Source organism: Ictidomys tridecemlineatus, chromosome 14 (assembly GCF_052094955.1).
Source record: "Ictidomys tridecemlineatus isolate mIctTri1 chromosome 14, mIctTri1.hap1, whole genome shotgun sequence".
Lineage (NCBI taxonomy): Eukaryota > Metazoa > Chordata > Mammalia > Rodentia > Sciuridae > Ictidomys > Ictidomys tridecemlineatus.
The window spans coordinates 39,012,196-39,026,418 of record NC_135490.1 but is presented as its reverse complement, the minus strand read 5'-3'; the positions used below and the strand labels follow the sequence as shown (position 1 = coordinate 39,026,418).

The window sequence follows — 14,223 nt, the reverse complement described above, 5'->3', positions numbered from 1 at the left end:
AAGGCATCTGCATCCAGAGCAGCTCCAGACATCTGAGGGAGTATTATAATAACTATGACAGCTATAATAAATTAAATCTAATGTTTGCCTCAACATTTGTGTCTATTTCTCAATTAGCTAACAACTCCAAGGGGGGCAATGAAATTAATTCTCAAACTCAGCATGTGTTATATGGACCAAGAGACCTCTAAACTGCACTAGCAAAACTGACACCTGGTGATCAAGGTAACATATGAGGATAATGAGACTCTTGAGTTGGCCTGCAAATGAGTGGCCGGTTTTCTAAAAAATTCACTGTTAAGTCTCAGTTCGGTGGAATATAAGTAGTAAATTTTTCCCTAATAGTGCTTGTTAAATTAACCCATTTCTGGGTATGGAGTTACTTTCCTAATTCTCCCTCAGTCCAATCCCATAGCTTTTAAATAGCTTTGATTAGAATATCAGTCTAATTTCAATTTTTGTAGCTTCATTCCATAGCTTTAACTTAAAGGTATTGTTAGCATATGATGAAGTGCACATTTAAAGTATATCATTTGATAAATATGGACACATGTAAGCATCCATAGAAAGTATGAACACAATCAAATCAAGGGTCCTCATTTCCTTAACATGGCCTTTGTTTCATGGTTCCATTAACACCCAAAGTTCCCCTTTTCTTCTTGTAGTCCCTCACTCTTACCCTTTCCCACACCTTCCTTCTCATACATAGTATGCAGGTATTTTTTTGTTTGGCTTATTTTTGTTGACATAAATTTTTTGAGATTCATCCTATTACTGCATGTTTCAATAATGCAATTATTTTTCTTTAGAGTAACATTCAAATACATGGCTATCCCCCATTTGTTCCAACTATTGATGGACATTTGAGTCAATTCTCCTTGAGGGTTATTACAAACAAGGCTACTATGAAATTTTGAGTCAAGTTTGTTTGCTATTGTGGTACAAGGGATTGATCCCAGGGCTTTGTACAAACTTGGTAGAAGGGTAAGCCTTCTACCACTGAGTTATACATCTAGCCATTTTTTAAAGACTTTTTAAAATTTTATTTTTTGAGACAGGTTTCACTAAGTTGCCCAGGCTGACTTCTTTTTTTTTTTAATTTTTATTGTTGGTTGTTCAAAACATTACATAGTTCTTGACATATCATAGTTCACACTTTGATTCAAATGGGTTATGAACTCCCATTTTTACCCCGCATACAGATTGCAGAATTACATTGGTTACACATCCACTGTTTTACATATTGCTATACAAGTGTCTGTTGTATTCTGCTGCCTTTCCTATCCTCTACTATCCCCCCTCCCCTCCCATCTTCTATCTCTGTAATTCATTTCTCCCCTTGTTTTTTTCCCTTTCCCCTCACTTCCTCTTGTATGTAATTTTGTATATCCATGAGAGTCTCCTTCCATTTCCATGCAATTTCTCTTCTCTCTCCCTTTTCCTCTCACCTCTCATCCCTGTTTAATGTTAATCTTCTTCTCATGCTCTTCCTCCCTACTCTGTTCTTAGTTGCTCTCCTTATATCAAAGAAGACATTTGGCATTTGTTTTTTGGGGATTGGCTAGCTTCACTTAGCATAATCTGCTCTAATGCTATCAATTTCCCTGCAAATTCCATGATTTTGCCATTTTTTAATGCAGAGTAATACTCCATTGTGTATAAATGCCACATTTTTTTTATCCATTCATCTATTGAAGGCATCTAGGTTGGTTCCACAGCCTAGCTATTGTGAATTGTGCTGCTATGAACATCGATGTAGCAGTGTCCCTGTAGTATGCTCTTTTTAGGTCTTCAGGGACTAGAGCAAGAAGGGGAATAGCTGGGTCAAATGGTGGTTCCATTCCCAGCTTTCCAAGAAATCTCCAAACTGCTTTCCAAATTGCCCACACCAATTTACAGTCCCACCAGCAATGTACAAGTGTACCCTTTTCCCCACATCCTCTCCAGCACTTGTTGTTGTTTGACTTCATAATGGCTGCCAATCTTACTGGAGTGAGATGGTATCTTAGGGTGGTTTTGATTTGCATTTCTCTGACTGCTAGAGATGGTGAGCATTTTTTTCATGTACTTGTTGATTGATTGTATGTCCTCCTCTGAGAAGTGTCTGTTCGGTCCTTGGCCCATTTGTTGATTGGGTTATTTGTTATCTTATTGTCTAATTTTTTGAGTTCTTTCTATACTCTAGATATTAGGGCTCTATCTGAAGTGTGAGGAGTAAAGATTTGTTCCCAGGATGTAGGCTCCCTATTTACCTCTCTTATTGTTTCTCTTGCTGAGAAAAAACTTTTTAGTTTGAGTAAGTCCCATTTGTTGATTCTAGTTATCAACTCTTGTACTATGGGTGTCCTATTGAGGAATTTGGAGCCCGACTCCACAATATGTAGATTGGAGCCAACTTTTTCTTCTATCAGACGTCTTGTCTTTGATTTGATATCAAGCTCCTTGATCAAGTTTGAGTTATCTTTTGTGCATGGCAAGAGAAAAGGATTCAGTTTCATTTTGTTGCATATGGATTTCCAGTTTTCCCAGCACCATTTGTTGAAGATGCTATCCTTCCTCCATTGCATGCTTTTAGCCCCTTTATCAAATATAAGATAGTTGTAGTTTTGTGGATTGGTTACTGTGTCCTCTATTCTGTACCATTGGTCCACCCACCTGTTTTGGTACCAGTAACATGCTGTTTTTGTTACTATTGCTCTATAGTATAGTTTGAAGTCTGGTATCGCTATACTGCCTGATTCACACTTTCTGCTTAGAGTTGTTTTTGATATTCTGGGTCTTTTATTTTTCCATATGAATTTCATGATTGCTTTCTCTATTTCTACAAGAAATGCCGTTGGGATTTTGATTGGCATTGCATTAAACCTATAGAGAACTTTTGGTAATATTGCCATTTTGATGATGTTAGTTCTGCCTATCCATGAACAGGGTATATTTTTCCATCTTCTAAGGTCTTCTTCAATTTCTCTCTTTAGGGTTCTGTAGTTTTCATTGTATAAGTCTTTCATCTCTTTTGTTAGGTTGATTCCCAAGTATTTTATTTTTTTTGAGGATATTGTGAATGGAGTGTTTTTCCTCATTTCCATTTCAGAAGTTTTGTCGCTGATATACAGGAATGCCTTTGATGTATGTGTGTGGAGTGTTTTTCCTCATTTCCATTTCAGAAGTTTTGTCGCTGATATACAGGAATGCCTTTGATGTATGTGTGTTGATTTTATATCCTGCCACTTTGCTGATTTCATTTATTAGCTCTAGTAGTTTCTTTGTAGACCCTTTTGGGTCTGCTAGGTATAGAATCATGTCACCTGCAAATAGTGATAATTTAAGTTCTTCTTTTCCTATTTTTATGCCTTTAATTTTTTTCGTCTGTCTAATTGCTCTGGCCAGTGTTTCGAGAACTATGTTGAACAGAAGTGGTGAGAGAGGGCATCCCTGTCTTGTTCCAGATTTTAGAGGGAATGCCTTCAATTTTTCTCTGTTCAGAATGATGCTAGCATAAGGCTTAGCATAGATAGCTTTTACAATGTTGAGGTATGTTCCTGTTATCCCTAGTTTTTCTAGAGTTTTGAACATAAAGGGATGCTGTACTTTGTTGAATACTTTTTCTGCATCTATCGAGATGATCATATGGTTCTTATCTTTAAGTCTATTGATGTGGTGGATAACATTTATTGATTTCCGTATATTGAACCAGCCTTGCATCCCAGGGATGAATCCTACTTGATCATGGTGCACAATTTTTTGGATATGTTTTTGTATCCGATTCGCCAGAATTTTATTGAGGATTTTTGCATCTAGGTTTATTAGAGATATTGGTCTGTAGTTTTCTTTCTTTGAACTGTCTTTGTTTGGTTTAGGAATCAGGGTGATGTTGGCCTCGTAGAATGAATTTGGAAGTTCTCCCTCTTTTTCTATTTCCTGAAATAGCTTGAAAAGTATTGGTATTAGTTCTTCTTTAAAGGTTTTGTAAAACTCTGCTGTATACCCATCCAATCCTGGGCTTTTATTAGTTGGTAGTCTTTTGATGGCTTCTGCTATTTCCTCAGTTGATATTGGTCTGTTTAGGCTGTGTATATTCTCCTGACTCAATCAGGGCAGATCATATGACTTAAGAAATTTATCGATGCCTTCACTATCTTCTATTTTATTGGAGTATAAGGATTCAAAATAATTTCTGATTATTTTCTGTATTTCTGAAGTGTCTGTTGTGATATTCCTTTTTCATCTCGTATGCTAGTAATTTGAGTTCTCTCTCTTCTTCTCTTTGTTAGCATGGCTAATGGTCTGTCGATCTTATTTATTTTTTCAAAGAACCAACTTTTAGTTTTGTCAATTTTTTCAATTGTTTCTTTTGTTTCAGTTTCATTGATTTCAGCTCTGATTTTAATTATTTCTTGCCTTCTACTTCTTTTACTGTTGTTTTGCTCTTCTTTTTCTATGATTTTGATATGAAGTGTGAGTTCATTTATTTGTTGGTTTTTTCTTTTTTTAAGGAATGAACTCCAAGCAATGAATTTTCCTCTTAGAACTGCTTTCATTGTGTCCCATAGATTCTGATATGTTGTGTCTGTGTTTTCATTTATCTCTAAGAATTTTTTAATTTCCTCCTTGATGTCTTCTAAAACCCATTGATCATTCAGTAACCTATTGTTCATTCTCCAAGTGATGCATGATTTTTCCTTCCTTCTTTTATCGTTGATTTTCAGTTTCATTCCATTATGATCAGATAAGATGCATGGTATTATCTCTACTCCTTTATAATGTCTAAGAGTTGCCCTGTGACATAATATATGATCTATTTTTGAGAAGGATCCATTTACTGCTGAGAAAAAAGTGTAACTGCTTGATGTTGGGTGGTATATTCTATATATGTCAATTAAGTCTAGGTTATTAATTGTATTATTGAGTTCTATAGTTTCTTTATTCAACTTTTATGAAGATCTGTCCAGTGGTGAGAGAGGTGTGTTGAAGTCTCCCATAATTATTGTATGGTGGTCTATTAGACTCTTGAACTTGAGAAGAGTTTGTTTGATGAACATAGCTGCACCATTGTTTGGGGCATATATATTTATGATTGTTTTGTCTTGTTGGTGTATGGTTCCCTTGAGCAGTATGTAGTGTCCCTCTTTATCCCTTTTGATTAACTTTGGCTTGAAATCTATTTTATTTGATGGACACTCCTGCTTGTTTCTGAAGTCCATATGAGTGATATGATTTTTCCCAACCTTTCACCTTCAGTCTATGTATGTCTTTTCCTATCAAATGTGTCTCCTGTAGGAAGCATATTGTTGGATCTTTTTTTTTTTTTTTGATCCATTCTACTAGCCTGTGTCTCTTAATTGGTGAGTTTAAGCCATTAACATTTAGGGTTATTATTGAGATATGGATTATTCTTCCAGCCATATTTGTTTATTTTTGTTACTTAACATGGTTTGCTTTTCCTCTTTGATTATTTTTCCCCTTTACTGTACTACCTCCCACTGTTGGTTTTCATTGTTATTTTCCATTTCCTCTTCCTGTAATGTTTTGCTAAGGATGTTTTGAAGAGATGGTTTTCTAGCTGCAAATTCTTTTAACTTTTGTTTATCGTGGAAGGTTTTAATTTCATCTTCAATCCTGAAGCTTAATTTCACTGGATACACAATTCTTGGTTGGAACCCATTTTCTTTCAGTGTTTGAAATATGTTGTTCCAGGATCTTCTAGCTTTCAGAGTCTGTGTTGAAAGATCAGCTGTTATCCTCATTGGTTTACCCCTAAATGTAATCTGCTTCCTTTCTCTTGTAGCTTTTAAAATTTTCTCCTTATTCTGTATGTTGGGCATCTTCATTATAATGTGTCTAGGTGTGGATCTCTAATGATTTTGCACATTTGGCATCCTGTAGGCTTCTAGGATTTGGGATTCTGTCTCATTATTTAAGTCTGGGAAGTTTTCTCATTTTATTTCATTGAACAGATTGCTCATTCCTTTGATTCAGACCTCTATACCTTCCTGTATCCCAATGACTCTTAAGTTTGGTCTCTTTATGTTATCCCATATTTCTTGGATGTTCTGCTCATGGTTTTTTAACAGTCTCGCTGAGCTGTCTATGTTCTTTCAAGTTGAAATACTTTGTCTTCATTGTCTGATGTTCTATCTTCTAAGTGTTCTACTCTGCTGGTAGTATTCTCATTTGAGTTTTTAATTTGGTTTATTGCTTCCTGTATTTCTAGGATTTCTGTTTGTTTGTTTTTTATAACCTCTATCTCCCTGTATATTTGATCTTTTGCTTCTTGGATTTGTTTATGTAATTTATTGTTGAAGTGATCTTTCATTGTCTGATTTTGCTGTCTAATGTCTTCCTTGAGACTCCAGATCATCTGAAGCATGTATATTCTGAATTCTTTATCTGACATTCCATCTGCTGCAGATATTACCTCTTCTAAAGTTGAGTTGACCTGCATTGCTTGTGGTCCTTTCTTTCCTTGTCTTTTCATACTGCTCGAGTTTCTTTCTGCTTGGTGAAACTGTTGTGTTATCGAATTTTCCCCCTATATATTTATATTGCTCTTGTATAGTTGCAAAGTCTCCCTTTTGTGGAGAAAGACAATATTAACAGTTCTCAATATCAATAGTACATCATCTAAGCACATGTTTTCCTTATTACTACATTTATAGCTAGACTCTATGTCTACAAATGTTGGTTTTGATTATCGTTTACAAATATAGTCATTAGTTTCATGAAAGGCATACCATTTCTGGTAGCTTGAAGAAAACTGGATTTCAGGTGTAGAATGTTATGTTTATGGGGAAAGGAGTGACAGTATGGGGTTAATCTAACTTAGTAACTTTGGAGAGCTCTAACCAATAGATGGGTAATTTATGGAAGAATGTATAGATTCAAATTTCTATCTGTATTTATAAGATTACCCTACTTATGAATAGTAAAATTTAGGAGGTTGCAAGTGGAATAGAGGGAGTAAGAGGGAGGAAAACAGATAACAAGGAAACAGGCTGACTTCTAAATCACAATACTCCTGCCTCAGTCTCCCAAATAGCTGGCATTACAGCCATGTACTTCAGTGTCTGGATTGTATTCAAGTTTTTATACAGATAAAGGCATTTGTTTCTGTTTTATAAATATCTAGCAGTGGAAAGCTTGGTTTATATGATAGATATATAATTAATGTTTAAAGAAACTGCCCAACTGTTTCCTAAAATCATTGTGTGATCCCAGCAAGAACAGAGATTTCTCATTACTGTATTTGATGATTTTATATTAGAATCCTTTTCCCTGGATGACCATAACTGCTGTTCTAGCTCATTGTCTGAGTATAAATGGCTCTAGAGTGTGATTAACTCTGGAAAATATTTGTTCATTTTTGATAGCTCCTTTATACAGCTGGTGACAACTTCCAACTACCTGGTAACTTCATATAACATTGTCTCATATTCTTACCTCTTTGTTCCTAACAGTGCCATGGTCTTGGGTATACTCCCAGTTTACCTTATGAAGCCAATTCTTTGGTCAGTGAGTCAGAGGATCAAGTACTGTCCCCTTCTCAAACAAGGAACTCAAAAAAGATTGGGGTGGGATTTTTGCCCCCGTGGAAGATGGCAGCCCACCAGTATCCTTCCTCTATTCTCTTATACCAGCAACTAGTCCTGTCACCAATCCTGTTGGCCAGATTGTTGCCAATAAGAGAATAAAACACCAGTATTCCCTGGTTCTAATCCTTAGAAGTGAAGCTTTTGGGGGGTGGGAAGGAGTTGGGCTCAATCCATGGCTTTAGACAAAGATGATAATAACTTCGATCCATGTATCTCATGCTTCCAAAGCCCACATCTCATATCAAGATCTTTTAAAACTGATAGTGAATGATAAGCCCCAACTTCTAACCTCTTTTAACTTAGAATGAGGGATACTTAGCCTTTTTTCCTTTAGTTTTATGTTTTAATTGCAATCCTGAGACAACAGGAAGAGATCTCACTTAACATACTACTCTGGCCCAGCTACACACCTGGAAATTCCAGGCATAAGGTTATTTTTCATAGGAATGAATCTTCATAAGCTCTGACATTTGAACTTCTATGACTGAATATTACTTCAACTGGTTAAACCAAGGGTTGGAATTATAGTTGTATCTGAGTCAGATTCTTAAACTTTGGGGAAAATAGTATTAAAGTTATAAGAACATTTTAGGAATTGGTGAGTTGGAAGATTCTTGTTCCTTGTTGCCCATTTATTAGCAAAAAGTGAAAGTCAGGACATTGAACTTCAAAGTTAATTAATTGTCCATGAGATAGAAAATATTAGTGTAGAAGGATGTTCCTTTTCCCCCCTATATACCTTTGATTTTCATCCAGTTCTATGTCAAGCACTATGTGGATGAATAATCTCTTAGTGTTCTCTGCCTTCTGCCATAATCACCCTGTCATATGGTCCTATTGGCTCTAGTTGGCTAATTTTAAAGGCACTAATATTAACCCTAAATTTCAGAAAATCAAACCATGGGTTAAACAAAGAGAAGTGATGGACTTTAACCACAAATAGAGACAGAATAAAAAAGAATATCTTCCATGTTTTTGAGTGGAAGAGAAACAACTCAATTAATTAACCCCCCAAACACATACACAAACACACATACACTATGCCTGGAATGGATGGCCCTTAGAAATCAGGTTGGTTAGTACTGTGGATTGGTTTTAAAATATTCAGATCTTTAAATCAATATAGAAGTTATGAAATATTTAAAGAAAGAAATAATGGAAATTAAGTTTATTTACAGTGTATTTTGCAAACATGTAAAAATTCTTTTTTAAAAATTCTTGTTCTATAAAACTTTTTATTGATTACAAAATATCCAGAAAAATCAAAAGAAGAAAATTAAAATCCCCCCAAATCCCCTTAGGGCCCAAACACCAGTAGCTGAAAGTAAATATAATTCCAAACCAGTGTAGATAAGGTAGGATGGAGTCCCCATGACTGAATCCTGCTGGCCTTATAAGAAACAGAACAGAGACCAGACACACATAAACACGTGTGCCCCCTGTCTCACAATGTGATGATGCTCTGTTACCTCGGGACTCTTCCAGATGTGATCTTCATCACCAGAAGCTAAGTTTTAAACTACCCCAGTGGATGCAGGCAGTGATGTTGCATTGGACATTCTAATTACAAATGTAGCTTATGTTTTTAGAACAAGATGCCATTTGAACCTAAGGAACATTGCTTTGAAGGGAGCAAATTTAACTTAAAAGCATGATTTCGGGAAAGTATTAATGAAACTTAGAAAACCTATAATTATAGCTACAATTTGGTCCTCAGGAAAAATTATTTGCACTGGAGTAACAAGTGAAGAAGAAGCTAAATTTGGTGCCAGACTTTTAGCCTGCAGCCTGTAGAAATTACGTTTTCAGGTAATATTTACAGATTTTAAGGTTGTTAATGTTTTGGCAGTTTGTAACATGCCTTTTGAAATCCATTTGCCAGAATTCACAAAGAACAATAGACCTCATGCCAGTTATGAACCTGAATTTCATCTTGCTGTGTACTATCAGATAAAGTCTCTAAGAGACAAATTAAAGATTTTTTCCATAGGAAGTATCACAATAACAGGGCCCAATGTACAGGCTGTGGCTACTGCTTTGGAACAAATATACCTATTTGTGTTTGAAAGCAGGAAAGAAATTTTATAACTCATTATTTAATTGGCTAGAATCTCTGAGCACCTTTTAAAATCTGCTCCACATTGGACTCAAAGCAAAAGAAAAACTGGACCAATAGTAATTGAGGAAATAGACTCGTTTATTCACTCCCGGCTACAGTTTAAGCTCTAGTCCCTTTGGATTTTATTTCAAACTTTGCTGTAATATAAAAAGGAAGTTTACAGGACATTACATTGCTGCTTTTACAAAAGGACATTCTATTTATTTTTGCAGTAATTCTCATGTCCCCATAAGCAGAGCTGTCACAATGTGCACTACCTTAAGCTGTTTTATTGTTGTCATTGTAACTTTTTCCCCGTTTGAGCTAATGTATTTTATTGTGAATAGTCTTACATTTTTGCATGCTGAACATGGGCACCAAAGAACCTGTAAAAGTTATCTTTTTCAATTGAATGTGCACAAACAAAAGTTTGGAAAAGAAAAAAAAATATTCCAACCATCTGTCATTGATCAGGAAAAAAGACAGGGAGTAAGAAAAAATGGGAAATTTTCAGAACCAGCAATTATGGTGTATAAATTATGTAAAAATTAATGGTAATAAGGCTCCTTTTACTTTAATTCAATCAAAGAAAATGATATTGAAAGAAAACTAAAGGAATTAGTAAATTTGAGATTAATATTTGTTTATTGTGCAATATATTTCTTCAAAAAGCTTTATAAAATTAAGGGGAAAACTCCTTAATAGGTTTAAGTAATAATAAAATATAAAATATTATTTTATTCTGAAAAACTTCAGATTACTTATAAATTACTATTTAGTAGTATTTATTTATTAATATTTATATATATCCAGATACCTAAAGATAATTATAGAACTTTTGATATTTATACAACTTTTATATAAATGTTTATAAATGCTATATTCTTATAATGTCAAGATTCATAGAATTTATATTCTGTTCTGTAGCCACGATTTCCACATTCACCAACATTAGTTCTGTATTCTTACAATGGATCCAATACTCTCTACCACCTCAGCACAGCACTATTTCTCATATTGGTGAGTGCAAGCTCTGCATAAAAATGCTTAACGAATGTTCACATTAAATGTTCCTTCAAGTGCTTGCATTAATATAACATATTATTATATTATAATAATACGTTCATTGTTGGAGCTCAAGATGTAAAAGCCAAAAAAGTTTAATATATAAATAATGCTTTCAAGCCAAACAAAGGTAAATGAGTCTAGAAAAATGTCAGGAAAGGTTGATCTTCACTTGTAATAACAGCAGACAGACTAGAAAAAGGCTTAGTAGTATTAATTATATCCATTATTTTACCTGACATTTTAGTTTTAACAAACTCTCATCTCCTGTGTTCATTTCTTATATTGAATTAATGCTGTCAATATAAATTTTATTGGTTTATAATTTTACTCACTTTTAATTTATAATTTGAGTAGGTTTTGCAGGTTTCTATGAGATAAAAAGGGAGTTAGTTTTTTATTTATAAGCTAAGAAATAACAATAACATAAATTCAAGTAAATGAAAATTAAAAGTTGGTTAAAATGGGAGGCAATGGCCCTTTCTCTAGCATATCCCCTTGACTCTTCTTCTTTCAGTGGTAAAGATAATATTGACTGCCAACCCAAATGCCGGCAATGGGGGCTTTTGTTTTTCCTGTCCCCAGAGCCTTCTGTGCCTCACATATGGCAGGCCAAATATATTGGAGAATTAATTCCTTATAAGCAGTATTCAACCCATAACTAAAGGAAAATTGAATACAAATATTTCATTTCTCCCAAGTTATGGGTGAAATAATATTAAGATAACTGTGTCTTGCAATTGTTCAGCATATTTAAGATCTACCTGTTGGATGCAGCTCCCTTACGTAATGAACCTAAAGCAACAACATTGTCCTGAGGGTGGATACCCAGAGACTATATAATAAATAAAGCCTGATGTCCTGCCCAAGTCCACTTCACAGTAGATCCAGTAGATCTATGGACTACCAAGTAGAAATTTCTCTATTACCTAACTGCCTATCCAAATTCTATACCTATAATTGGCAAAATTTAATCCATGGTCTGTATGGTGAGAATAACCAAATTGGAACTCCATGAAAAGGTTCCCTCTTTCCTTAAGATAAACTAAGAACTATGTCATATATTAAGTAAAATGGTAGAAAGCAGGGAGTATGGTTCCTACCCTAAGACAATATAATTTCACTTAAGAAGTTAGCCCCATAGTGTCCATGTTCAAAATGTATGGGTCAGGGAGGAAATTTGTGCCTTTCATCTCCATAAATTTTGGCCATGCTGCACCAAGAGGTCCTGGATCCTATGAAGAAGAGGAAACCATTTACAAAAAAATATAATAAGGGTCCAACTAAATCTAAAGTTACCTATTCTCCATTGTCCTTTTGCTTCTTCTTCTAGTGGAACAACAACAAAAATGAAGCCTGATACAAATGAGGATAAAAGATTTACATGGTTAGGGCAAGGATGTCATGAAAGCTTTTCATGGAGGTGTTCTTTGGCCACTGAAGCATGCCACCCACGTTATACCCTACATCTGGACTGCTCCCCAAAGGCCCATGTACTGAAAGCTTGGTTCCCAGCCCATGGTGCTGTGGGCAGGTGGTGGAAACTTTTAAGTGGTCAGGCCTGGTGGAAGGTATTCTGTTGAGGGTGGGTTTGGAACCTTGACCCTTCTTCCTTGATTTTTATTCCTGGACATGATGTAAGTAGCTTTGTGCTACCATATGTTCCCTGCCACCCATGTGCTGTCTCAAAGCACTGGACTAACTGATGCTGGTCTGGAACCTTCAGAACTGTGAGCCCAAATAACCTTTTTCTCATTCTATGTTGGTAATGTCAGGTATTTGTTATAGTAATACAATACACTCTTTTTCTGGAGGCGTCAACACTCCTCAGGAGAAGACCTGAACCATAGCTGATGAGGTATGGCATGCAAATATCATATTTTCCTCTCCTCTAAGTGAGCAATTCTGAGGCAATCATGTGATTTACATGCTGTTTCTTGAAGTCCTCCAGAAGTGTTAAGCTCCAGTTGTCCATGTAGCACTGTTCTTGGTAACAGAACCTTTGCTCCCAACCCTCCATTTATTCCCTATTTCTTTAGTTGTTCCATAAATATTTCTTGTACTCAAATCCTTATTTCAGTGTCTCTGAGAGATCACAAACTAAGGCAGGTCCCTTTAAAAATTGTTTTTTTAATTGAAAACATGTTGAAAAAAAAGCATGTTGATAACTTCAAAAAACATGGCTATAGTGATCATTCACCACATCCACTTCAATAACCATATTATCAAGCAGCGTTCTAACTGCTTATATGCTCATAGTCAAGAAATAAAGATGCAACAAGATTTTGTTGTGCCTTCTTTGAGAAACCAAGAAATTGTATACTCATGTTAAAAACCCATTTAAAATGCTTATTTACCCTTATTTGCCAATTTTGTGTTGCTGTAACACAGCAACTGAAACCAAGTACTTCATTAAAGAAAAGAGGTTTTGGGGGGTCTTACAATTCTGGTAAACAGAAAGACCAAACAGCATGGTGTCAGCATCTGACAAGGGCACCCTGGCCATTTCACTAAACAGTGGATCAGCTGGCACATGTGGGAGCAGCATGTATGCAGAGAGGGGAGGCAAGATACAAGAAGCAAGAGAATGAGCTGAAAAAACCAAATTCACTTTATAACAACCTGTCTTACAAGTACTAATCTAATCCCAGGAGAGTTAGAACTCTGGAGACAGCATCAATCCTATGACCTTAATCTTCCACTGTTATAATCCTCCCCCAACCTGTTAAAGATTCTGTTACTTCTCAACATTGGGGACCAACTTTCTAGCCCATGAACCTTTTAGGGACAAACTCTGTCCAAACCATAGTGACATATATATACATGGGCATTTTCCATTTGTATATTAAAGTGGACAAATATCTGCTTTCAGAGAAGCTCATCTAATCTGAAGGGCTTGAATCTACAATAAGACTGCTTGTGAGGCTAAACTGTATTCTGCATAAACAAAAAGAGTGCTTTTAAAACTCTGGTCTGCATAAATGGCCCTTTTGGGATCACATAGGACACAAGCAGTAGATCTTATGTATCCTCAGCATGCTTTAGCAAAATAGGTATCTACCTCCTTAGATGTTCCTGCCAAACTCTCTGAAATATAAAAGGATGTGAAACCCAAACAAACTGAAGCCAACCTCCTACCACATGTGCACATGTGCACACATACACATACATACACAGCCATATCCACAGAAAATGTTAGATGGTTACTCAATGTAGTCTTCATTGCCCCAATTTGCTTTATATAATGCTGGAAAGTACTCATCAAATCATATTTTAAATAGTATTCTCTATATTTCTATATGGGCTTCCACATCTCAGCACAATGGAACTAGAGAAAGAGGCACTGTCATGTTCAATTTAGTCAAGATTACCTCCATAACAATACCTCAAAGACTGTATTCCCCTAATTCATACATGAGGATTAGAATATGCACTCAGTTAAGATTACCATTCTGATGATCATGCACCATG

At 35.5% G+C, this 14,223-nt stretch overlaps 1 pseudogene; it reads left to right on the top strand.

Annotated features, from left to right (window-relative positions):
- Positions 1-9,260: 9,260 nt before the first annotated feature.
- On the top strand, positions 9,261-9,677 carry LOC144370597 (TATA box-binding protein-like 1 pseudogene; annotated as a pseudogene).
- The last annotated feature ends 4,546 nt before the right edge of the window (positions 9,678-14,223 follow it).